Genomic DNA, 24737 nt, shown 5'->3' with positions numbered 1-24737 from the left:
ATCAACCAAACTTTTTGGGTTGGGTTCTCTTTTATAGTCTGCAGGCATTAAATGAAAGAAGTCAGTGTTCCAGCAGAAGGAGACAACGTTTCAGAAAAGGCATTGTAGCAAACCAAAAAAGAAATTTTAAGCGCAGCAGAGTAACCAGCACACATACCTGTTAGCTCAGGTGAGTTTAAAAGGCTGCTGTTGATAACAAGGGCATTTGCTAAATAGATGGTGTGTGTGCAACAATATACTGAAAGGTCAATTATATTGTGCAGCTTATCTCACCACCTGTAGTTATTTAGGTGAAAGCTCCAAAATGCTTGCCTAATATGTCTGTTTATCCAAAAGGAAGTAAAAAGGGAGAGCTAGAAAGATAGCATTGCATCACATTACATGGCAATGCAATGCACAGTTGCTGAAGTTGAACCAAAATGAGCTTGTAATCTGGCTTCTGCAACTTTGAACATGAAAAATCCAATGAGGAGAAGAAAAGCAAAGCCAAAGAGTCCATCCCAAAATCCGACAAACAAGCAAAATGAACAAAAAACATTGAATTCAATTCTTTCTGATTTTAGAAACTGCATTAAAGAAGGGGTGCACCGGTCCTGGAGTTACTGCAATACCAGGTCAATGCGTGGAGTGGACAGAGCAAGCTCTTTTTCCATCTCCCTGTTCTAAAAATCCATTTAATATATGGTCCCCAGATAGGGGACGTATCAGATATTAAACTGATAAGAACAGATACTACACTTGATCTTAGCCAAAAGGCCGAGAAGCGATAACCAGAATTGGTTTCAAACTACGGAGCCACCCAAGGATCCTGAAAAGTCCATTTGTGGAGATGAGCTCCTGGACTCCCGTTAAGAAGACATGTTGTCAACCTCTAGATCCCTTACATGCCTGCACTTTTCGGCTTGCTGCTGCTGCAATCCACGCGTTTTAGATCTGCATAACTCCACCTCTTTAAACACAGCACCTTCACCCCCTGCTGTTCCCACCCGCCTCAACACCGTTGGAAAGGAGGAGAACCAATTAAGGCGGGGGGTGGGGTGGAACGAGCAGCTGTCTACCCTTAGCAGGAGGGCTCCTGATTACATACCTCTCCTGCTGCTGCTGCTGCTGGCTGTCCAGCAGCAGACTGAAGGTGGCTGCTGCTGTGCACAGGTATATAAAGGCTCAGAGCCTATTATGACACGCGCAGCCAGCGTTCCATTGCCACATTCCATCTACTGCAGGCAGGATACCTGGCTGGCTGAATGTCGCTGAGAAGCTCACAGAGACCGCCATAAGCAACAGTTTAACAGAATGCCACAGACTAATCAACCAAACTTTTTGGGTTGGGTTCTCTTTTATAGTCTGCAGGCATTAAATGAAAGAAGTCAGTGTTCCAGCAGAAGGAGACAACGTTTCAGAAAAAGGCATTGTAGCAAACCAAAAAAGAAATTTTAAGCGCAGCAGAGTAACCAGCGCACATACCTGTTAGCTCAGGTGAGTTTAAAAGGCTGCTGTTGATAACAAGGGCATTTGCTAAATAGATGGTGTGTGTGCAACAATATACTGAAAGGTCAATTATATTGTGCAGCTTATCTCACCACCTGTAGTTATTTAGGTGAAAGCTCCAAAATGCTTGCCTAATATGTCTGTTTATCCAAAAGGAAGTAAAAAGGGAGAGCTAGAAAGATAGCATTGCATCACATTACATGGCAATGCAATGCACAGTTGCTGAAGTTGAACCAAAATGAGCTTGTAATCTGGCTTCTGCAACTTTGAACATGAAAAATCCAATGAGGAGAAGAAAAGCAAAGCCAAAGAGTCCATCCCAAAATCTGACAAACAAGCAAAATGAACAAAAAACATTGAATTCAATTCTTTCTGATTTTAGAAACTGCATTAAAGAAGGGGTGCACCGGTCCTGGAGATACTGCAATACCAGGTCAATGCGTGGAGTGGACAGAGCAAGCTCTTTTTCCATCTCCCTGTTCTAAAAATCCATTTAATATATGGTCCCCAGATAGGGGACGTATCAGATATTAAACTGATAAGAACAGATACTACACTTGATCTTAGCCAAAAGGCCGAGAAGCGATAACCAGAATTGGTTTCAAACTACGGAGCCACCCAAGGATCCTGAAAAGTCCATTTGTGGAGATGAGCTCCTGGACTCCCGTTAAGAAGACATGTTGTCAACCTCTAGATCCCTTACATGCCTGCACTTTTCGGCTTGCTGCTGCTGCAATCCACGCGTTTTAGATCTGCATAACTCCACCTCTTTAAACACAGCACCTTCACCCCCTGCTGTTCCCACCCGCCTCAACACCGTTGGAAGGGAGGAGAACCAATTAAGGCGGGGGGTGGGGTGGAACGAGCAGCTGTCTACCCTTAGCAGGAGGGCTCCTGATTACATACCTCTCCTGCTGCTGCTGCTGCTGGCTGTCCAGCAGCAGACTGAAGGTGGCTGCTGCTGTGCACAGGTATATAAAGGCTCAGAGCCTATTATGACACGCGCAGCCAGCGTTCCATTGCCACATTCCATCTACTGCAGGCAGGATACCTGGCTGGCTGAATGTCGCTGAGAAGCTCACAGAGACCGCCATAAGCAACAGTTTAACAGAATGCCACAGACTAATCAACCAAACTTTTTGGGTTGGGTTCTCTTTTATAGTCTGCAGGCATTAAATGAAAGAAGTCAGTGTTCCAGCAGAAGGAGACAACGTTTCAGAAAAGGCATTGTAGCAAACCAAAAAAGAAATTTTAAGCGCAGCAGAGTAACCAGCGCACATACCTGTTAGCTCAGGTGAGTTTAAAAGGCTGCTGTTGATAACAAGGGCATTTGCTAAATAGATGGTGTGTGTGCAACAATATACTGAAAGGTCAATTATATTGTGCAGCTTATCTCACCACCTGTAGTTATTTAGGTGAAAGCTCCAAAATGCTTGCCTAATATGTCTGTTTATCCAAAAGGAAGTAAAAAGGGAGAGCTAGAAAGATAGCATTGCATCACATTACATGGCAATGCAATGCACAGTTGCTGAAGTTGAACCAAAATGAGCTTGTAATCTGGCTTCTGCAACTTTGAACATGAAAAATCCAATGAGGAGAAGAAAAGCAAAGCCAAAGAGTCCATCCCAAAATCCGACAAACAAGCAAAATGAACAAAAAACATTGAATTCAATTCTTTCTGATTTTAGAAACTGCATTAAAGAAGGGGTGCACCGGTCCTGGAGATACTGCAATACCAGGTCAATGCGTGGAGTGGACAGAGCAAGCTCTTTTTCCATCTCCCTGTTCTAAAAATCCATTTAATATATGGTCCCCAGATAGGGGACGTATCAGATATTAAACTGATAAGAACAGATACTACACTTGATCTTAGCCAAAAGGCCGAGAAGCGATAACCAGAATTGGTTTCAAACTACGGAGCCACCCAAGGATCCTGAAAAGTCCATTTGTGGAGATGAGCTCCTGGACTCCCGTTAAGAAGACATGTTGTCAACCTCTAGATCCCTTACATGCCTGCACTTTTCGGCTTGCTGCTGCTGCAATCCACGCGTTTTAGATCTGCATAACTCCACCTCTTTAAACACAGCACCTTCACCCCCTGCTGTTCCCACCCGCCTCAACACCGTTGGAAGGGAGGAGAACCAATTAAGGCGGGGGGTGGGGTGGAACGAGCAGCTGTCTACCCTTAGCAGGAGGGCTCCTGATTACATACCTCTCCTGCTGCTGCTGCTGCTGGCTGTCCAGCAGCAGACTGAAGGTGGCTGCTGCTGTGCACAGGTATATAAAGGCTCAGAGCCTATTATGACACGCGCAGCCAGCGTTCCATTGCCACATTCCATCTACTGCAGGCAGGATACCTGGCTGGCTGAATGTTGCTGAGAAGCTCCCAGAGACCGCCATAAGCAACAGTTTAACAGAATGCCACAGACTAATCAACCAAACTTTTTGGGTTGGGTTCTCTTTTATAGTCTGCAGGCATTAAATGAAAGAAGTCAGTGTTCCAGCAGAAGGAGACAACGTTTCAGAAAAGGCATTGTAGCAAACCAAAAAAGAAATTTTAAGCGCAGCAGAGTAACCAGCGCACATACCTGTTAGCTCAGGTGAGTTTAAAAGGCTGCTGTTGATAACAAGGGCATTTGCTAAATAGATGGTGTGTGTGCAACAATATACTGAAAGGTCAATTATATTGTGCAGCTTATCTCACCACCTGTAGTTATTTAGGTGAAAGCTCCAAAATGCTTGCCTAATATGTCTGTTTATCCAAAAGGAAGTAAAAAGGGAGAGCTAGAAAGATAGCATTGCATCACATTACATGGCAATGCAATGCACAGTTGCTGAAGTTGAACCAAAATGAGCTTGTAATCTGGCTTCTGCAACTTTGAACATGAAAAATCCAATGAGGAGAAGAAAAGCAAAGCCAAAGAGTCCATCCCAAAATCCGACAAACAAGCAAAATGAACAAAAAACATTGAATTCAATTCTTTCTGATTTTAGAAACTGCATTAAAGAAGGGGTGCACCGGTCCTGGAGATACTGCAATACCAGGTCAATGCGTGGAGTGGACAGAGCAAGCTCTTTTTCCATCTCCCTGTTCTAAAAATCCATTTAATATATGGTCCCCAGATAGGGGACGTATCAGATATTAAACTGATAAGAACAGATACTACACTTGATCTTAGCCAAAAGGCCGAGAAGCGATAACCAGAATTGGTTTCAAACTACGGAGCCACCCAAGGATCCTGAAAAGTCCATTTGTGGAGATGAGCTCCTGGACTCCCGTTAAGAAGACATGTTGTCAACCTCTAGATCCCTTACATGCCTGCACTTTTCGGCTTGCTGCTGCTGCAATCCACGCGTTTTAGATCTGCATAACTCCACCTCTTTAAACACAGCACCTTCACCCCCTGCTGTTCCCACCCGCCTCAACACCGTTGGAAGGGAGGAGAACCAATTAAGGCGGGGGGGTGGGGTGGAACGAGCAGCTGTCTACCCTTAGCAGGAGGGCTCCTGATTACATACCTCTCCTGCTGCTGCTGCTGCTGGCTGTCCAGCAGCAGACTGAAGGTGGCTGCTGCTGTGCACAGGTATATAAAGGCTCAGAGCCTATTATGACACGCGCAGCCAGCGTTCCATTGCCACATTCCATCTACTGCAGGCAGGATACCTGGCTGGCTGAATGTCGCTGAGAAGCTCACAGATACCGCCATAAGCAACAGTTTAACAGAATGCCACAGACTAATCAACCAAACTTTTTGGGTTGGGTTCTCTTTTATAGTCTGCAGGCATTAAATGAAAGAAGTCAGTGTTCCAGCAGAAGGAGACAACGTTTCAGAAAAGGCATTGTAGCAAACCAAAAAAGAAATTTTAAGCGCAGCAGAGTAACCAGCGCACATACCTGTTAGCTCAGGTGAGTTTAAAAGGCTGCTGTTGATAACAAGGGCATTTGCTAAATAGATGGTGTGTGTGCAACAATATACTGAAAGGTCAATTATATTGTGCAGCTTATCTCACCACCTGTAGTTATTTAGGTGAAAGCTCCAAAATGCTTGCCTAATATGTCTGTTTATCCAAAAGGAAGTAAAAAGGGAGAGCTAGAAAGATAGCATTGCATCACATTACATGGCAATGCAATGCACAGTTGCTGAAGTTGAACCAAAATGAGCTTGTAATCTGGCTTCTGCAACTTTGAACATGAAAAATCCAATGAGGAGAAGAAAAGCAAAGCCAAAGAGTCCATCCCAAAATCCGACAAACAAGCAAAATGAACAAAAAACATTGAATTCAATTCTTTCTGATTTTAGAAACTGCATTAAAGAAGGGGTGCACCGGTCCTGGAGATACTGCAATACCAGGTCAATGCGTGGAGTGGACAGAGCAAGCTCTTTTTCCATCTCCCTGTTCTAAAAATCCATTTAATATATGGTCCCCAGATAGGGGACGTATCAGATATTAAACTGATAAGAACAGATACTACACTTGATCTTAGCCAAAAGGCCGAGAAGCGATAACCAGAATTGGTTTCAAACTACGGAGCCACCCAAGGATCCTGAAAAGTCCATTTGTGGAGATGAGCTCCTGGACTCCCGTTAAGAAGACATGTTGTCAACCTCTAGATCCCTTACATGCCTGCACTTTTCGGCTTGCTGCTGCTGCAATCCACGCGTTTTAGATCTGCATAACTCCACCTCTTTAAACACAGCACCTTCACCCCCTGCTGTTCCCACCCGCCTCAACACCGTTGGAAGGGAGGAGAACCAATTAAGGCGGGGGGGTGGGGTGGAACGAGCAGCTGTCTACCCTTAGCAGGAGGGCTCCTGATTACATACCTCTCCTGCTGCTGCTGCTGCTGGCTGTCCAGCAGCAGACTGAAGGTGGCTGCTGCTGTGCACAGGTATATAAAGGCTCAGAGCCTATTATGACACGCGCAGCCAGCGTTCCATTGCCACATTCCATCTACTGCAGGCAGGATACCTGGCTGGCTGAATGTCGCTGAGAAGCTCACAGATACCGCCATAAGCAACAGTTTAACAGAATGCCACAGACTAATCAACCAAACTTTTTGGGTTGGGTTCTCTTTTATAGTCTGCAGGCATTAAATGAAAGAAGTCAGTGTTCCAGCAGAAGGAGACAACGTTTCAGAAAAGGCATTGTAGCAAACCAAAAAAGAAATTTTAAGCGCAGCAGAGTAACCAGCGCACATACCTGTTAGCTCAGGTGAGTTTAAAAGGCTGCTGTTGATAACAAGGGCATTTGCTAAATAGATGGTGTGTGTGCAACAATATACTGAAAGGTCAATTATATTGTGCAGCTTATCTCACCACCTGTAGTTATTTAGGTGAAAGCTCCAAAATGCTTGCCTAATATGTCTGTTTATCCAAAAGGAAGTAAAAAGGGAGAGCTAGAAAGATAGCATTGCATCACATTACATGGCAATGCAATGCACAGTTGCTGAAGTTGAACCAAAATGAGCTTGTAATCTGGCTTCTGCAACTTTGAACATGAAAAATCCAATGAGGAGAAGAAAAGCAAAGCCAAAGAGTCCATCCCAAAATCCGACAAACAAGCAAAATGAACAAAAAACATTGAATTCAATTCTTTCTGATTTTAGAAACTGCATTAAAGAAGGGGTGCACCGGTCCTGGAGATACTGCAATACCAGGTCAATGCGTGGAGTGGACAGAGCAAGCTCTTTTTCCATCTCCCTGTTCTAAAAATCCATTTAATATATGGTCCCCAGATAGGGGACGTATCAGATATTAAACTGATAAGAACAGATACTACACTTGATCTTAGCCAAAAGGCCGAGAAGCGATAACCAGAATTGGTTTCAAACTACGGAGCCACCCAAGGATCCTGAAAAGTCCATTTGTGGAGATGAGCTCCTGGAATCCCGTTAAGAAGACATGTTGTCAACCTCTAGATCCCTTACATGCCTGCACTTTTCGGCTTGCTGCTGCTGCAATCCACGCGTTTTAGATCTGCATAACTCCACCTCTTTAAACACAGCACCTTCACCCCCTGCTGTTCCCACCCGCCTCAACACTGTTGGAAGGGAGGAGAACCAATTAAGGCGGGGGGTGGGGTGGAACGAGCAGCTGTCTACCCTTAGCAGGAGGGCTCCTGATTACATACCTCTCCTGCTGCTGCTGCTGCTGGCTGTCCAGCAGCAGACTGAAGGTGGCTGCTGCTGTGCACAGGTATATAAAGGCTCAGAGCCTATTATGACACGCGCAGCCAGCGTTCCATTGCCACATTCCATCTACTGCAGGCAGGATACCTGGCTGGCTGAATGTCGCTGAGAAGCTCACAGAGACCGCCATAAGCAACAGTTTAACAGAATGCCACAGACTAATCAACCAAACTTTTTGGGTTGGGTTCTCTTTTATAGTCTGCAGGCATTAAATGAAAGAAGTCAGTGTTCCAGCAGAAGGAGACAACGTTTCAGAAAAGGCATTGTAGCAAACCAAAAAAGAAATTTTAAGCGCAGCAGAGTAACCAGCGCACATACCTGTTAGCTCAGGTGAGTTTAAAAGGCTGCTGTTGATAACAAGGGCATTTGCTAAATAGATGGTGTGTGTGCAACAATATACTGAAAGGTCAATTATATTGTGCAGCTTATCTCACCACCTGTAGTTATTTAGGTGAAAGCTCCAAAATGCTTGCCTAATATGTCTGTTTATCCAAAAGGAAGTAAAAAGGGAGAGCTAGAAAGATAGCATTGCATCACATTACATGGCAATGCAATGCACAGTTGCTGAAGTTGAACCAAAATGAGCTTGTAATCTGGCTTCTGCAACTTTGAACATGAAAAATCCAATGAGGAGAAGAAAAGCAAAGCCAAAGAGTCCATCCCAAAATCCGACAAACAAGCAAAATGAACAAAAAACATTGAATTCAATTCTTTCTGATTTTAGAAACTGCATTAAAGAAGGGGTGCACCGGTCCTGGAGATACTGCAATACCAGGTCAATGCGTGGAGTGGACAGAGCAAGCTCTTTTTCCATCTCCCTGTTCTAAAAATCCATTTAATATATGGTCCCCAGATAGGGGACGTATCAGATATTAAACTGATAAGAACAGATACTACACTTGATCTTAGCCAAAAGGCCGAGAAGCGATAACCAGAATTGGTTTCAAACTACGGAGCCACCCAAGGATCCTGAAAAGTCCATTTGTGGAGATGAGCTCCTGGACTCCCGTTAAGAAGACATGTTGTCAACCTCTAGATCCCTTACATGCCTGCACTTTTCGGCTTGCTGCTGCTGCAATCCACGCGTTTTAGATCTGCATAACTCCACCTCTTTAAACACAGCACCTTCACCCCCTGCTGTTCCCACCCGCCTCAACACCGTTGGAAGGGAGGAGAACCAATTAAGGCGGGGGGGTGGGGTGGAACGAGCAGCTGTCTACCCTTAGCAGGAGGGCTCCTGATTACATACCTCTCCTGCTGCTGCTGCTGCTGGCTGTCCAGCAGCAGACTGAAGGTGGCTGCTGCTGTGTACAGGTATATAAAGGCTCAGAGCCTATTATGACACGCGCAGCCAGCGTTCCATTGCCACATTCCATCTACTGCAGGCAGGATACCTGGCTGGCTGAATGTCGCTGAGAAGCTCACAGAGACCGCCATAAGCAACAGTTTAACAGAATGCCACAGACTAATCAACCAAACTTTTTGGGTTGGGTTCTCTTTTATAGTCTGCAGGCATTAAATGAAAGAAGTCAGTGTTCCAGCAGAAGGAGACAACGTTTCAGAAAAGGCATTGTAGCAAACCAAAAAAGAAATTTTAAGCGCAGCAGAGTAACCAGCGCACATACCTGTTAGCTCAGGTGAGTTTAAAAGGCTGCTGTTGATAACAAGGGCATTTGCTAAATAGATGGTGTGTGTGCAACAATATACTGAAAGGTCAATTATATTGTGCAGCTTATCTCACCACCTGTAGTTATTTAGGTGAAAGCTCCAAAATGCTTGCCTAATATGTCTGTTTATCCAAAAGGAAGTAAAAAGGGAGAGCTAGAAAGATAGCATTGCATCACATTACATGGCAATGCAATGCACAGTTGCTGAAGTTGAACCAAAATGAGCTTGTAATCTGGCTTCTGCAACTTTGAACATGAAAAATCCAATGAGGAGAAGAAAAGCAAAGCCAAAGAGTCCATCCCAAAATCCGACAAACAAGCAAAATGAACAAAAAACATTGAATTCAATTCTTTCTGATTTTAGAAACTGCATTAAAGAAGGGGTGCACCGGTCCTGGAGATACTGCAATACCAGGTCAATGCGTGCAGTGGACAGAGCAAGCTCTTTTTCCATCTCCCTGTTCTAAAAATCCATTTAATATATGGTCCGCAGATAGGGGACGTATCAGATATTAAACTGATAAGAACAGATACTACACTTGATCTTAGCCAAAAGGCCGAGAAGCGATAACCAGAATTGGTTTCAAACTACGGAGCCACCCAAGGATCCTGAAAAGTCCATTTGTGGAGATGAGCTCCTGGACTCCCGTTAAGAAGACATGTTGTCAACCTCTAGATCCCTTACATGCCTGCACTTTTCGGCTTGCTGCTGCTGCAATCCACGCGTTTTAGATCTGCATAACTCCACCTCTTTAAACACAGCACCTTCACCCCCTGCTGTTCCCACCCGCCTCAACACCGTTGGAAGGGAGGAGAACCAATTAAGGCGGGGGGTGGGGTGGAACGAGCAGCTGTCTACCCTTAGCAGGAGGGCTCCTGATTACATACCTCTCCTGCTGCTGCTGCTGCTGGCTGTCCAGCAGCAGACTGAAGGTGGCTGCTGCTGTGCACAGGTTTATAAAGGCTCAGAGCCTATTATGACACACGCAGCCAGCGTTCCATTGCCACATTCCATCTACTGCAGGCAGGATACCTGGCTGGCTGAATGTCGCTGAGAAGCTCACAGAGACCGCCATAAGCAACAGTTTAACAGAATGCCACAGACTAATCAACCAAACTTTTTGGGTTGGGTTCTCTTTTATAGTCTGCAGGCATTAAATGAAAGAAGTCAGTGTTCCAGCAGAAGGAGACAACGTTTCAGAAAAGGCATTGTAGCAAACCAAAAAAGAAATTTTAAGCGCAGCAGAGTAACCAGCGCACATACCTGTTAGCTCAGGTGAGTTTAAAAGGCTGCTGTTGATAACAAGGGCATTTGCTAAATAGATGGTGTGTGTGCAACAATATACTGAAAGGTCAATTATATTGTGCAGCTTATCTCACCACCTGTAGTTATTTAGGTGAAAGCTCCAAAATGCTTGCCTAATATGTCTGTTTATCCAAAAGGAAGTAAAAAGGGAGAGCTAGAAAGATAGCATTGCATCACATTACATGGCAATGCAATGCACAGTTGCTGAAGTTGAACCAAAATGAGCTTGTAATCTGGCTTCTGCAACTTTGAACATGAAAAATCCAATGAGGAGAAGAAAAGCAAAGCCAAAGAGTCCATCCCAAAATCCGACAAACAAGCAAAATGAACAAAAAACATTGAATTCAATTCTTTCTGATTTTAGAAACTGCATTAAAGAAGGGGTGCACCGGTCCTGGAGATACTGCAATACCAGGTCAATGCGTGCAGTGGACAGAGCAAGCTCTTTTTCCATCTCCCTGTTCTAAAAATCCATTTAATATATGGTCCCCAGATAGGGGACGTATCAGATATTAAACTGATAAGAACAGATACTACACTTGATCTTAGCCAAAAGGCCGAGAAGCGATAACCAGAATTGGTTTCAAACTACGGAGCCACCCAAGGATCCTGAAAAGTCCATTTGTGGAGATGAGCTCCTGGACTCCCGTTAAGAAGACATGTTGTCAACCTCTAGATCCCTTACATGCCTGCACTTTTCGGCTTGCTGCTGCTGCAATCCACGCGTTTTAGATCTGCATAACTCCACCTCTTTAAACACAGCACCTTCACCCCCTGCTGTTCCCACCCGCCTCAACACCGTTGGAAGGGAGGAGAACCAATTAAGGCGGGGGGTGGGGTGGAACGAGCAGCTGTCTACCCTTAGCAGGAGGGCTCCTGATTACATACCTCTCCTGCTGCTGCTGCTGCTGGCTGTCCAGCAGCAGACTGAAGGTGGCTGCTGCTGTGCACAGGTATATAAAGGCTCAGAGCCTATTATGACACGCGCAGCCAGCGTTCCATTGCCACATTCCATCTACTGCAGGCAGGATACCTGGCTGGCTGAATGTCGCTGAGAAGCTCACAGAGACCGCCATAAGCAACAGTTTAACAGAATGCCACAGACTAATCAACCAAACTTTTTGGGTTGGGTTCTCTTTTATAGTCTGCAGGCATTAAATGAAAGAAGTCAGTGTTCCAGCAGAAGGAGACAACGTTTCAGAAAAGGCATTGTAGCAAACCAAAAAAGAAATTTTAAGCGCAGCAGAGTAACCAGCGCACATACCTGTTAGCTCAGGTGAGTTTAAAAGGCTGCTGTTGATAACAAGGGCATTTGCTAAATAGATGGTGTGTGTGCAACAATATACTGAAAGGTCAATTATATTGTGCAGCTTATCTCACCACCTGTAGTTATTTAGGTGAAAGCTCCAAAATGCTTGCCTAATATGTCTGTTTATCCAAAAGGAAGTAAAAAGGGAGAGCTAGAAAGATAGCATTGCATCACATTACATGGCAATGCAATGCACAGTTGCTGAAGTTGAACCAAAATGAGCTTGTAATCTGGCTTCTGCAACTTTGAACATGAAAAATCCAATGAGGAGAAGAAAAGCAAAGCCAAAGAGTCCATCCCAAAATCCGACAAACAAGCAAAATGAACAAAAAACATTGAATTCAATTCTTTCTGATTTTAGAAACTGCATTAAAGAAGGGGTGCACCGGTCCTGGAGATACTGCAATACCAGGTCAATGCGTGGAGTGGACAGAGCAAGCTCTTTTTCCATCTCCCTGTTCTAAAAATCCATTTAATATATGGTCCCCAGATAGGGGACGTATCAGATATTAAACTGATAAGAACAGATACTACACTTGATCTTAGCCAAAAGGCCGAGAAGCGATAACCAGAATTGGTTTCAAACTACGGAGCCACCCAAGGATCCTGAAAAGTCCATTTGTGGAGATGAGCTCCTGGACTCCCGTTAAGAAGACATGTTGTCAACCTCTAGATCCCTTACATGCCTGCACTTTTCGGCTTGCTGCTGCTGCAATCCACGCGTTTTAGATCTGCATAACTCCACCTCTTTAAACACAGCACCTTCACCCCCTGCTGTTCCCACCCGCCTCAACACCGTTGGAAGGGAGGAGAACCAATTAAGGCGGGGGGTGGGGTGGAACGAGCAGCTGTCTACCCTTAGCAGGAGGGCTCCTGATTACATACCTCTCCTGCTGCTGCTGCTGCTGGCTGTCCAGCAGCAGACTGAAGGTGGCTGCTGCTGTGCACAGGTATATAAAGGCTCAGAGCCTATTATGACACGCGCAGCCAGCGTTCCATTGCCACATTCCATCTACTGCAGGCAGGATACCTGGCTGGCTGAATGTCGCTGAGAAGCTCACAGAGACCGCCATAAGCAACAGTTTAACAGAATGCCACAGACTAATCAACCAAACTTTTTGGGTTGGGTTCTCTTTTATAGTCTGCAGGCATTAAATGAAAGAAGTCAGTGTTCCAGCAGAAGGAGACAACGTTTCAGAAAAGGCATTGTAGCAAACCAAAAAAGAAATTTTAAGCGCAGCAGAGTAACCAGCGCACATACCTGTTAGCTCAGGTGAGTTTAAAAGGCTGCTGTTGATAACAAGGGCATTTGCTAAATAGATGGTGTGTGTGCAACAATATACTGAAAGGTCAATTATATTGTGCAGCTTATCTCACCACCTGTAGTTATTTAGGTGAAAGCTCCAAAATGCTTGCCTAATATGTCTGTTTATCCAAAAGGAAGTAAAAAGGGAGAGCTAGAAAGATAGCATTGCATCACATTACATGGCAATGCAATGCACAGTTGCTGAAGTTGAACCAAAATGAGCTTGTAATCTGGCTTCTGCAACTTTGAACATGAAAAATCCAATGAGGAGAAGAAAAGCAAAGCCAAAGAGTCCATCCCAAAATCCGACAAACAAGCAAAATGAACAAAAAACATTGAATTCAATTCTTTCTGATTTTAGAAACTGCATTAAAGAAGGGGTGCACCGGTCCTGGAGATACTGCAATACCAGGTCAATGCGTGCAGTGGACAGAGCAAGCTCTTTTTCCATCTCCCTGTTCTAAAAATCCATTTAATATATGGTCCCCAGATAGGGGACGTATCAGATATTAAACTGATAAGAACAGATACTACACTTGATCTTAGCCAAAAGGCCGAGAAGCGATAACCAGAATTGGTTTCAAACTACGGAGCCACCCAAGGATCCTGAAAAGTCCATTTGTGGAGATGAGCTCCTGGACTCCTGTTAAGAAGACATGTTGTCAACCTCTAGATCCCTTACATGCCTGCACTTTTCGGCTTGCTGCTGCTGCAATCCACGCGTTTTAGATCTGCATAACTCCACCTCTTTAAACACAGCACCTTCACCCCCTGCTGTTCCCACCCGCCTCAACACCGTTGGAAGGGAGGAGAACCAATTAAGGCGGGGGGTGGGGTGGAACGAGCAGCTGTCTACCCTTAGCAGGAGGGCTCCTGATTACATACCTCTCCTGCTGCTGCTGCTGGCTGTCCAGCAGCAGACTGAAGGTGGCTGCTGCTGTGCACAGGTATATAAAGGCTCAGAGCCTATTATGACACGCGCAGCCAGCGTTCCATTGCCACATTCCATCTACTGCAGGCAGGATACCTGGCTGGCTGAATGTCGCTGAGAAGCTCACAGAGACCGCCATAAGCAACAGTTTAACAGAATGCCACAGACTAATCAACCAAACTTTTTGGGTTGGGTTCTCTTTTATAGTCTGCAGGCATTAAATGAAAGAAGTCAGTGTTCCAGCAGAAGGAGACAACGTTTCAGAAAAGGCATTGTAGCAAACCAAAAAAGAAATTTTAAGCGCAGCAGAGTAACCAGCGCACATACCTGTTAGCTCAGGTGAGTTTAAAAGGCTGCTGTTGATAACAAGGGCATTTGCTAAATAGATGGTGTGTGTGCAACAATATACTGAAAGGTCAATTATATTGTGCAGCTTATCTCACCACCTGTAGTTATTTAGGTGAAAGCTCCAAAATGCTTGCCTAATATGTCTGTTTATCCAAAAGGAAGTAAAAAGGGAGAGCTAGAAAGATAGCATTGCATCACATTACATGGCAATGCAATGCACAGTTGCTGAAGTTGAACCAAAATGAGCTTGTAATCTGGCTTCTGCAACTTTGAACATGAAAAATCCAATGAGGAGAAGAAAAGCAAAGCCAAAGAGTCCATCCCAAAATCCGACAAACAAGCAAAATGAACAAAAAACATTGAATTCAATTCTTTCTGATTTTAGAAACTGCATTAAAGAAGGGGTGCACCGGTCCTGGAGATACTGCAATACCAGGTCAATGCGTGGAGTGGACAGAGCAAGCTCTTTTTCCATCTCCCTGTTCTAAAAATCCATTTAATATATGGTCCCCAGATAGGGGACGTATCAGATATTAAACTGATAAGAACAGTTACTACACTTGATCTTAGCCAAAAGGCCGAGAAGCGATAACCAGAATTGGTTTCAAACTACGGAGCCACCCAAGGATCCTGAAAAGTCCATTTGTGGAGATGAGCTCCTGGACTCCCGTTAAGAAGACATGTTGTCAACCTCTAGATCCCTTACATGCCTGCACTTTTCGGCTTGCTGCTGCTGCAATCCACGCGTTTTAGATCTGCATAACTCCACCTCTTTAAACACAGCACCTTCACCCCCTGCCGTTCCCACCCGCCTCAACACCGTTGGAAGGGAGGAGAACCAATTAAGGCGGGGGGTGGGGTGGAACGAGCAGCTGTCTACCCTTAGCAGGAGGGCTCCTGATTACATACCTCTCCTGCTGCTGCTGCTGCTGGCTGTCCAGCAGCAGACTGAAGGTGGCTGCTGCTGTGCACAGGTATATAAAGGCTCAGAGCCTATTATGACACGCGCAGCCAGCGTTCCATTGCCACATTCCATCTACTGCAGGCAGGATACCTGGCTGGCTGAATGTCGCTGAGAAGCTCACAGAGACCGCCATAAGCAACAGTTTAACAGAATGCCACAGACTAATCAACCAAACTTTTTGGGTTGGGTTCTCTTTTATAGTCTGCAGGCATTAAATGAAAGAAGTCAGTGTTCCAGCAGAAGGAGACAACGTTTCAGAAAAGGCATTGTAGCAAACCAAAAAAGAAATTTTAAGCGCAGCAGAGTAACCAGCGCACATACCTGTTAGCTCAGGTGAGTTTAAAAGGCTGCTGTTGATAACAAGGGCATTTGCTAAATAGATGGTGTGTGTGCAACAATATACTGAAAGGTCAATTATATTGTGCAGCTTATCTCACCACCTGTAGTTATTTAGGTGAAAGCTCCAAAATGCTTGCCTAATATGTCTGTTTATCCAAAAGGAAGTAAAAAGGGAGAGCTAGAAAGATAGCATTGCATCACATTACATGGCAATGCAATGCACAGTTGCTGAAGTTGAACCAAAATGAGCTTGTAATCTGGCTTCTGCAACTTTGAACATGAAAAATCCAATGAGGAGAAGAAAAGCAAAGCCAAAGAGTCCATCCCAAAATCCGACAAACAAGCAAAATGAACAAAAAACATTGAATTCAATTCTTTCTGATTTTAGAAACTGCATTAAAGAAGGGGTGCACCGGTCCTGGAGATACTGCAATACCAGGTCAATGCGTGGAGTGGACAGAGCAAGCTCTTTTTCCATCTCCCTGTTCTAAAAATCCATTTAATATATGGTCCCCAGATAGGGGACGTATCAGATATTAAACTGATAAGAACAGATTTTTTTTTGATTGAAGCTGCATCCAAGGCACTGAAAAATGTGACCGAAGTCACACCAAAACAGCGCACGAAGCGAGGATTCATGTGGACCCTTCCCGGAGGAGAGGGTCCCCAATAAACCATCCCCATCCCTCCGAGCCAGAAGGCCACAGCGAGGGTCAGGGATCTCCGATGCTCTCCCTAGCCGAAGCCGGAGAAGAGCCGTTTTCGTGCTCCCAGCTTCCATCTAGGCTGCCACCCTAGTGGAGCTGGAGCCTGTGTTGGTTTCTCAGCCCAAAGCTGACCGGACCTCCGACCGGGTTTATAAAAATTCCCCTTCCTAGCCCGGAGGCCAGGAATAGGGGGGGTTGCTCAGAAAGTATGATTGGCAAAGGTGCGGCGTGCTACGAAGCCAAGTCTTTCTGGGGTTCCCAGTCCCAGTAAGCTTGTACTCCCACCAGGGCGCCTACTCCTGGGGCACATTGCTCCAAAGCCCTCACACTTACCCAGCCTAGTGACTTCAATCCTGGAGGGCCATGTTTTCCATCAGATAACTCTATGAGCCACCTGGCGTACTAACAAGTGCACCAAACCAGTGTGTAATATGCATCAATTTACTAGGGCAGCCCAAGGAAAAAACTGCCTTTTCAAAAGATTTTTTTTTTTTTTTTTTTTTTTTTTTTTACACTCAGATTACAAAGTCTTGGAATCAACAAAAAGATAAGAAGACTCAAATCCATCATCGTGCATTCTACCAATTTTAATACTTCTCCAAATCTTTTATTTTCTTTTTCTTTTATATATATATATTTATTTATTTTTTCCCTCTTTTTTTTTTTTTTTTTTTAAAAATTATATAGTTTTGGCTATTTTTTTTTGTTTGTTTTTGTTCTTCTTTTTTTGTTTTTCCACAGGTTTTCAAAAAATCAAATCTTACAAGGTAAGTTCATTCCATTTACATTGTTTCCATTTCTCATTTGCTTTCACCTTGCCAAGCGTCATTTTGTCCCTCCAGAAATACATGTACAAATAACTTAGACATAATTTAATACACTGGTCGACTGTTACTTCCTTATGTTTAAACACTAAAATGTTCCTTGCTTTCCACAATGCCGCCTTCACACATGCAATAATAATCCATACAATTTTAAAATCCTCCTCTCTTATCCCCATCCCATAAAATACTCTGTTAAAATCCAAAAAATTAACAGTACTCACAGCTCTCACTATATTGCACACTTTCCTCCATATTGTCTGTGCAAAATTACAATTCCAGAAGATGTGCATGGGTGTTTCACTATTCCCACACCTGGATCTTGGGCACACTTCAGATCTTACCAACCCACGCCTGTGTTGGAACTCACGGGTTGGCAGGCAGTCTTTTACTATACACCAGAGTAAATCCCTGTGTTCATTAGATAACACACTATAATTTACATTCATCCAGATTCTTTCCACAATTTTGAATGAAAAAAGTTCCACAGGACTGATACCTATTCTCTCTTCCAGGATTTTTAGGATTTTTTTATGGCATTTAAGAACATTTATTTCGACCATCTTAAGTTTAAAATCTCTTAAAATTTTTTCTAAAACAATATAATTTCCTGGAGGTAAAAACCTATAAGGCCTATTTAGAGACATCTCCAACCATTTATAATTTCTAATATAGAAACCTAAATTATATATAGAAAACAACTTTAGCTTAGAGCCTGGTCCTAATAAAGTGCATACACAGTTCGCTACATACTTTGCATATAAAAAGGACCTAATATCCGGAAAACCTTTCCCACCTTTTTTCTTTGATTTATATATCTCCTCTCTCTTTACTCTTTCCATCTTGGATCTCCATAAAAAATTAAAACATACCTTAATAACTCTCTTCATGATATTATTTTGGGGGATAAAAACTGTTGAGACATATAAAAACATTGGGAGTAAAACCTGTCTAATAATTAAAATTTTTCCTTCCAGGGTAAGATCTCTCAACTGCCAGAAAGTAATCTTTTTCTTAACTCTTTCCAGCAGAGACTCCCAATTTCTTACATTACCACCTGACTCTGAGAAATAAATACCTAAAATTTTTACTTCATTCATTCTTGTTAATTTACACTCAGAATCTACAATAAAATCACCAACAGTTAAAATACCAGATTTTTCCATGTTAATTTTAAAACCCGATGCGCCCCCAAACCAATCCACTGTTCTTATGGCTCTGTTCATGCTTCTAGTGTCTTTAACTAAAACCGTCACATCATCCATATATGCCACCACTTTAACTTGTTCATTGCAACTCCCGGGAATAAAAAAACCATTGATTACCTTATCTCTCCTAAAAGCTGCTAAAAGTGGTTCAATTGCACAAATAAAAAGAATAGGGGATAAGGGACACCCCTGTTTAACGCCACAGTTTATTTTTACATTATCAGATAAAAAACCATTAATAGATATTTTGCTAAAACATGATTTGTAAAGAGATTTAATACGTTTGCTAAAAACATCCGGGCATCCCATTTTCTCTAAAACTGCAAATAAAAAATCATGGGCAACTCTATCGTACGCTTTTTCAAAATCCAAAGTAATTAGAGCAAGCTTTTGTTTTCTGTCTAAAACATCCCATAAAACATCCCTGATTAAAATCAATGAGTCGCTGATTCTCCGATTTGGCACTGCACACGTCTGATCCACTTCTATTACTGAGCCGATTACCTTTTTTAATCTATTTGCTAGTAACTTTGCATATACCTTACAGTCCGTATTTAAAAGGGTTATTGCTCTCCAATTTTTAATCAGTTCTTTATTTCCTTTCTTAAATAATAAAACAATAAGACCCTCCCACCACGACTCTGGGACACTAAAAGATGCTTCTGCTTCTAAAATTACTTCATAAAAATCCTCACCCATGATCTCCCATAAACACTTGTAAAATTCAACAGGTAGTCCATCTGCTCCCGGCGTTTTGTTATTTTGTAGCGTATTAATTGTATTAAAAACTTCCTCTTTAGTAAAATTCCCTATTAAAAAAGATTTATCTTCCGCATTAAAATTTTTTTCCAGTCCTTCTAAAAAATGTTTTTTTAGAGACACATCCGTGTTTTTAACAGAAAATAAATCATCATAAAATTCTTTTGCTTTCATCTTCTTCCCCTCCAAACTTGTTTCTCCTTCCAAAACCTTCATATAATCCTTCTTGTCACATATTTTTTTAAAAAAGAATTTTGTGCATTTTTCATCCTCGTCTAAAACTTTTACTCGGGAATTAAAAATAATTTCTTTACCTTTTTCTTTCAGGCAGTTTTGGATCTTTTCTTTTGTTGTTCGGATCGCCTCCTGCAGATCACATCCGTTATTTTCGAGGTGAAAAAAACATTGCAGTTTAGCATTAAGATCATTATAAAAAATACGTTTTGCAGCAGCTTTCTTCTTTCCTTCTTTAATAAAAAATATTTTTACCTCCTTCTTGACAAAATCCCACCAATTAAAAATAGATTTAAAAAACGTTTTTTTTAGCTTCAGTTTTTCATACAGCTTTTTAAAACCTTCCATAACCACCTCGTCTTGTAGTAGGGATACATTTAATTTCCAGTGTGACGGTCTTTTATCCACATCTGATTCTATTTTAAAACTACATTCTATTATTTTATGATCTGAAAAAGGTGTTGAATGCGTTTTAAAACCTGAGCATGTTAGGGCTTGAGATATAAAAATATAATCTATTCTGGATGAAACACCTCTCCCCACCCAAGTGACTTCATGCTCCTTTTTTTGTCCATCTAATGCCCATGTATCTTTAAGATTAAAAGCTGCTAAAATATTTCTAAGACATGAAGCTGACCCATCTTTTACATTTTTTAAATGACAATTAAAATCCCCACCTAAAACTAATGGATCTACTCCAGGTAAAAACAGCTGCAACAGTTCAAACAAATGTAATCTCAAGGCTTTTTCTGCATTTGCATACACATTAAAACACCTCACTTTCTTCCCATTTTTCTGCACATCAATTCTTAAAATCCTCCCAGGGTATATCTCTTCATAATTTACAATCTCCCAATCTTTAGAGCATAAAAACCCCACACCATCACTTTTTGACTCGTTCCCACCAGAAAAGCATAAGTTACCCTTCCATATACCCTGTAAATATTCATAGCTTATTTTTTTTGTCAAATTACATTCTTGTAGAAAGATAAAATCAATATTTTCATTATTTAAAAAATCATATAAAGCAGTTCTCTTATATAGGTCGTTAAACCCCTGAACATTCAGGGACATTGAGCGGATCATCTTCTAACATTTAGTGCAGGGCTCTTCCCTCCGCCCTCATTCTCTACTGCCGGAGAAGATGGGTCTACCTCCAGATCTGATACATCCGAAGATGACACACTCCCCAGCAGACTTGTTGCTTCTAATGCCTTTACTTTCCCACCACATGGTATTCCTTCATTATCACTTCTATCCACACTTCTTTTTAGAGATTTTTCTGTGCAGTCCATTTGTACCTGCGCGCAAGGTAAGCTCTGCGACAGGGAATTAGTAGGAGTGGACTCCACTACTTCTGGAATATCACTTTCCCCTCCACAACTACTCCCTTTACTTAGTGGAGAAATTTCTTGCAACATTTGACTCTTCTCTTCTCTCTTCTGATCTTCTTTCTTCTGTTCTTCTATCTTCTTCTTTTCATTCTTATCTTCTTTCTTCTTATCTTCTTTCTTCTGCTCTTCTCTCTTTTTCCTTTCCATCTGTTTCTTTATCTCCATGGCCCTTTTTTCTATGTCCTCTATCCTCTTCTGTTTTTCCTCTTCCTTCTTTCTCTTCCTTTCTTCCAACTTCCTTTCCTCTTCTTCTTGTGATTTTTTAACCCGTTCCTCCTTCTTCTTCTCCTTCATTGCCCGTCCCTCCTCTTCCTCTTTTCTCTTTCTTTCTGTCTCCTCCTTCTCACTCCTTTCTTTCTCCTCTTCCCCTTTTTCCTCTTCAGCAGCAATGCCTGCTTCCACATCGTCTTTAGCTTCTTGTTGCTGTTCTTCAGGCGATGTGTCCATCTCCTCTACATCCTTTTTCTTATTTTTAGGGCACTCATCCATCTGGTGAGGAGTACCCATGCAACTAAAACACTTGTTACATTCTGCATCCAGATGTCCATATTTTTTACACACACGGCAGTAGTGTGGCATCCCTGGGAAGAATAAATAACCGCGGCTATGGTTGATATAAACCTGCGGCGGAGGTCTGGACACGCCCCCCTCCTCATTCGGGTTCTTCCTAAATGATACCACATACACACGTTTCCCGTTCCACACTCCAAACTGTGTTTCCCCGCGTCTCTTAGGGATGATTTTGTCACAATACATTGATAGGTAACTTTCAACCTCAGAGTCTGTAATAAATGGACTAAACAAATGAATCGTCAGTACTTTCATTGAAAACTGAAAAGAGGGGATTACTTTCACCCCCTCCAGCTCTACCTTCTCTTTATTTACTTCATAAAGAGCGTAGGCACTTTCACACTGCGAGGCTTTATTAAGCGTAACATCATAAAGTCCTCGAGAAAAAAAAGATTGAAAGCAAAAAAGATGCTCCTTGTCGATCTTCAAGAGCTTACAAATAACATTGAAAATAAATTGAGAATCTTTCACCTGCCGGTGGTCAGGAGCAACCACGAACCTGATGGTGTCCTTCAGCGGATGCTCCTCCGAGAAATAATCATTTGGGTTGCTTGCTTGATTCTCCTTCCTTCCTCCAGGGTTTCTCCTTGTCTCCATGATTTTCCTCTTCTTTTCCAGATACCAAGGAAAATATCACACACGGATCGCAGCCTCCACGAAGTTCGTCCTCCCTCCAACACACCGTCCTCCGTAAAGAAAAGGCACTGCAGCTTTAGCACCGATTCCCAAAAGCAGCACTGGATATCTCCAAAGGCCAAGAATCGGTTCTGCCACCACAGTAACCTTCAGCCCAATGTCACAACCCACTACAGATCGTGCCAAAAGGCCGAGAAGCGATAACCAGAATTGGTTTCAAACTACGGAGCCACCCAAGGATCCTGAAAAGTCCATTTGTGGAGATGAGCTCCTGGACTCCCGTTAAGAAGACATGTTGTCAACCTCTAGATCCCTTACATGCCTGCACTTTTCGGCTTGCTGCTGCTGCAATCCACGCGTTTTAGATCTGCATAACTCCACCTCTTTAAACACAGCACCTTCACCCCCTGCTGTTCCCACCCGCCTCAACACCGTTGGAAGGGAGGAGAACCAATTAAGGCGGGGGGTGGGGTGGAACGAGCAGCTGTCTACCCTTAGCAGGAGGGCTCCTGATTACATACCTCTCCTGCTGCTGCTGCTGCTGGCTGTCCAGCAGCAGACTGAAGGTGGCTGCTGCTGTGCACAGGTATATAAAGGCTCAGAGCCTATTATGACACGCGCAGCCAGCGTTCCATTGCCACATTCCATCTACTGCAGGCAGGATACCTGGCTGGCTGAATGTCGCTGAGAAGCTCACAGAGACCGCCATAAGCAACAGTTTAACAGAATGCCACAGACTAATCAACCAAACTTTTTGGGTTGGGTTCTCTTTTATACTCTGCAGGCATTAAATGAAAGAAGTCAGTGTTCCAGCAGATGGAGACAACGTTTCAGAAAAGGCATTGTAGCAAACCAAAAAAGAAATTTTAAGCGCAGCAGAGTAACCAGCGCACATACCTGTTAGCTCAGGTGAGTTTAAAAGGCTGCTGTTGATAACAAGGGCATTTGCTAAATAGATGGTGTGTGTGCAACAATATACTGAAAGGTCAATTATATTGTGCAGCTTATCTCACCACCTGTAGTTATTTAGGTGAAAGCTCCAAAATGCTTGCCTAATATGTCTGTTTATCCAAAAGGAAGTAAAAAGGGAGAGCTAGAAAGATAGCATTGCATCACATTACATGGCAATGCAATGCACAGTTGCTGAAGTTGAACCAAAATGAGCTTGTAATCTGGCTTCTGCAACTTTGAACATGAAAAATCCAATGAGGAGAAGAAAAGCAAAGCCAAAGAGTCCATCCCAAAATCCGACAAACAAGCAAAATGAACAAAAAACATTGAATTCAATTCTTTCTGATTTTAGAAACTGCATTAAAGAAGGGGTGCACCGGTCCTGGAGATACTGCAATACCAGGTCAATGCGTGGAGTGGACAGAGCAAGCTCTTTTTCCATCTCCCTGTTCTAAAAATCCATTTAATATATGGTCCCCAGATAGGGGACGTATCAGATATTAAACTGATAAGAACAGATACTACACTTGATCTTAGCCAAAAGGCCGAGAAGCGATAACCAGAATTGGTTTCAAACTACGGAGCCACCCAAGGATCCTGAAAAGTCCATTTGTGGAGATGAGCTCCTGGACTCCCGTTAAGAAGACATGTTGTCAACCTCTAGATCCCTTACATGCCTGCACTTTTCGGCTTGCTGCTGCTGCAATCCACGCGTTTTAGATCTGCATAACTCCACCTCTTTAAACACAGCACCTTCACCCCCTGCTGTTCCCACCCGCCTCAACACCGTTGGAAGGGAGGAGAACCAATTAAGGCGGGGGGTGGGGTGGAACGAGCAGCTGTCTACCCTTAGCAGGAGGGCTCCTGATTACATACCTCTCCTGCTGCTGCTGCTGCTGGCTGTCCAGCAGCAGACTGAAGGTGGCTGCTGCTGTGCACAGGTATATAAAGGCTCAGAGCCTATTATGACACGCGCAGCCAGCGTTCCATTGCCACATTCCATCTACTGCAGGCAGGATACCTGGCTGGCTGAATGTCGCTGAGAAGCTCACAGAGACCGCCATAAGCAACAGTTTAACAGAATGCCACAGACTAATCAACCAAACTTTTTGGGTTGGGTTCTCTTTTATAGTCTGCAGGCATTAAATGAAAGAAGTCAGTGTTCCAGCAGAAGGAGACAACGTTTCAGAAAAGGCATTGTAGCAAACCAAAAAAGAAATTTTAAGCGCAGCAGAGTAACCAGCGCACATACCTGTTAGCTCAGGTGAGTTTAAAAGGCTGCTGTTGATAACAAGGGCATTTGCTAAATAGATGGTGTGTGTGCAACAATATACTGAAAGGTCAATTATATTGTGCAGCTTATCTCACCACCTGTAGTTATTTAGGTGAAAGCTCCAAAATGCTTGCCTAATATGTCTGTTTATCCAAAAGGAAGTAAAAAGGGAGAGCTAGAAAGATAGCATTGCATCACATTACATGGCAATGCAATGCACAGTTGCTGAAGTTGAACCAAAATGAGCTTGTAATCTGGCTTCTGCAACTTTGAACATGAAAAATCCAATGAGGAGAAGAAAAGCAAAGCCAAAGAGTCCATCCCAAAATCCGACAA

General features: G+C 43.1%; 14 non-coding genes across 14 annotated transcripts; all 14 read right to left on the bottom strand.

Annotated features, from left to right (window-relative positions):
- Positions 1–577: 577 nt before the first annotated feature.
- On the bottom strand, positions 578–768 carry LOC141220866 (U2 spliceosomal RNA). Its single transcript, XR_012288995.1, has one exon. It is a non-coding gene; the product is annotated as a U2 spliceosomal RNA (small nuclear RNA).
- Positions 769–1884: 1116 nt separating this feature from the next.
- On the bottom strand, positions 1885–2075 carry LOC141220938 (U2 spliceosomal RNA). Its single transcript, XR_012289055.1, has one exon. It is a non-coding gene; the product is annotated as a U2 spliceosomal RNA (small nuclear RNA).
- Positions 2076–3190: 1115 nt separating this feature from the next.
- On the bottom strand, positions 3191–3381 carry LOC141220936 (U2 spliceosomal RNA). The gene has a single exon (XR_012289054.1). It is a non-coding gene; the product is annotated as a U2 spliceosomal RNA (small nuclear RNA).
- Positions 3382–4496: 1115 nt separating this feature from the next.
- Positions 4497–4687, bottom strand: LOC141220935 (U2 spliceosomal RNA). Its single transcript, XR_012289053.1, has one exon. It is a non-coding gene; the product is annotated as a U2 spliceosomal RNA (small nuclear RNA).
- Positions 4688–5803: 1116 nt separating this feature from the next.
- LOC141220934 (U2 spliceosomal RNA) lies at positions 5804–5994 on the bottom strand. Its single transcript, XR_012289052.1, has one exon. It is a non-coding gene; the product is annotated as a U2 spliceosomal RNA (small nuclear RNA).
- A 1116-nt stretch (positions 5995–7110) lies between these two features.
- Positions 7111–7301, bottom strand: LOC141220933 (U2 spliceosomal RNA). The gene has a single exon (XR_012289051.1). It is a non-coding gene; the product is annotated as a U2 spliceosomal RNA (small nuclear RNA).
- A 1115-nt stretch (positions 7302–8416) lies between these two features.
- LOC141220932 (U2 spliceosomal RNA) lies at positions 8417–8607 on the bottom strand. The gene has a single exon (XR_012289050.1). It is a non-coding gene; the product is annotated as a U2 spliceosomal RNA (small nuclear RNA).
- A 1116-nt stretch (positions 8608–9723) lies between these two features.
- LOC141220889 (U2 spliceosomal RNA) lies at positions 9724–9914 on the bottom strand. The gene has a single exon (XR_012289018.1). It is a non-coding gene; the product is annotated as a U2 spliceosomal RNA (small nuclear RNA).
- Positions 9915–11029: 1115 nt separating this feature from the next.
- On the bottom strand, positions 11030–11220 carry LOC141220884 (U2 spliceosomal RNA). The gene has a single exon (XR_012289013.1). It is a non-coding gene; the product is annotated as a U2 spliceosomal RNA (small nuclear RNA).
- A 1115-nt stretch (positions 11221–12335) lies between these two features.
- Positions 12336–12526, bottom strand: LOC141220920 (U2 spliceosomal RNA). Its single transcript, XR_012289045.1, has one exon. It is a non-coding gene; the product is annotated as a U2 spliceosomal RNA (small nuclear RNA).
- A 1115-nt stretch (positions 12527–13641) lies between these two features.
- LOC141220883 (U2 spliceosomal RNA) lies at positions 13642–13832 on the bottom strand. The gene has a single exon (XR_012289012.1). It is a non-coding gene; the product is annotated as a U2 spliceosomal RNA (small nuclear RNA).
- Positions 13833–14944: 1112 nt separating this feature from the next.
- Positions 14945–15135, bottom strand: LOC141220874 (U2 spliceosomal RNA). Its single transcript, XR_012289003.1, has one exon. It is a non-coding gene; the product is annotated as a U2 spliceosomal RNA (small nuclear RNA).
- Positions 15136–16250: 1115 nt separating this feature from the next.
- LOC141220891 (U2 spliceosomal RNA) lies at positions 16251–16435 on the bottom strand. The gene has a single exon (XR_012289020.1). It is a non-coding gene; the product is annotated as a U2 spliceosomal RNA (small nuclear RNA).
- Positions 16436–23494: 7059 nt separating this feature from the next.
- On the bottom strand, positions 23495–23685 carry LOC141220909 (U2 spliceosomal RNA). Its single transcript, XR_012289036.1, has one exon. It is a non-coding gene; the product is annotated as a U2 spliceosomal RNA (small nuclear RNA).
- Positions 23686–24737: the final 1052 nt, after the last annotated feature.

Source organism: Phyllobates terribilis, unplaced genomic scaffold, assembly GCF_046119375.1.
Source record: "Phyllobates terribilis strain yellow unplaced genomic scaffold, ASM4611937v1 Scaffold_304__1_contigs__length_2301189, whole genome shotgun sequence".
In the NCBI taxonomy this organism is placed as follows: domain Eukaryota; kingdom Metazoa; phylum Chordata; class Amphibia; order Anura; family Dendrobatidae; genus Phyllobates; species Phyllobates terribilis.
This window is presented reverse-complemented; position numbering and strand designations above follow the sequence as displayed.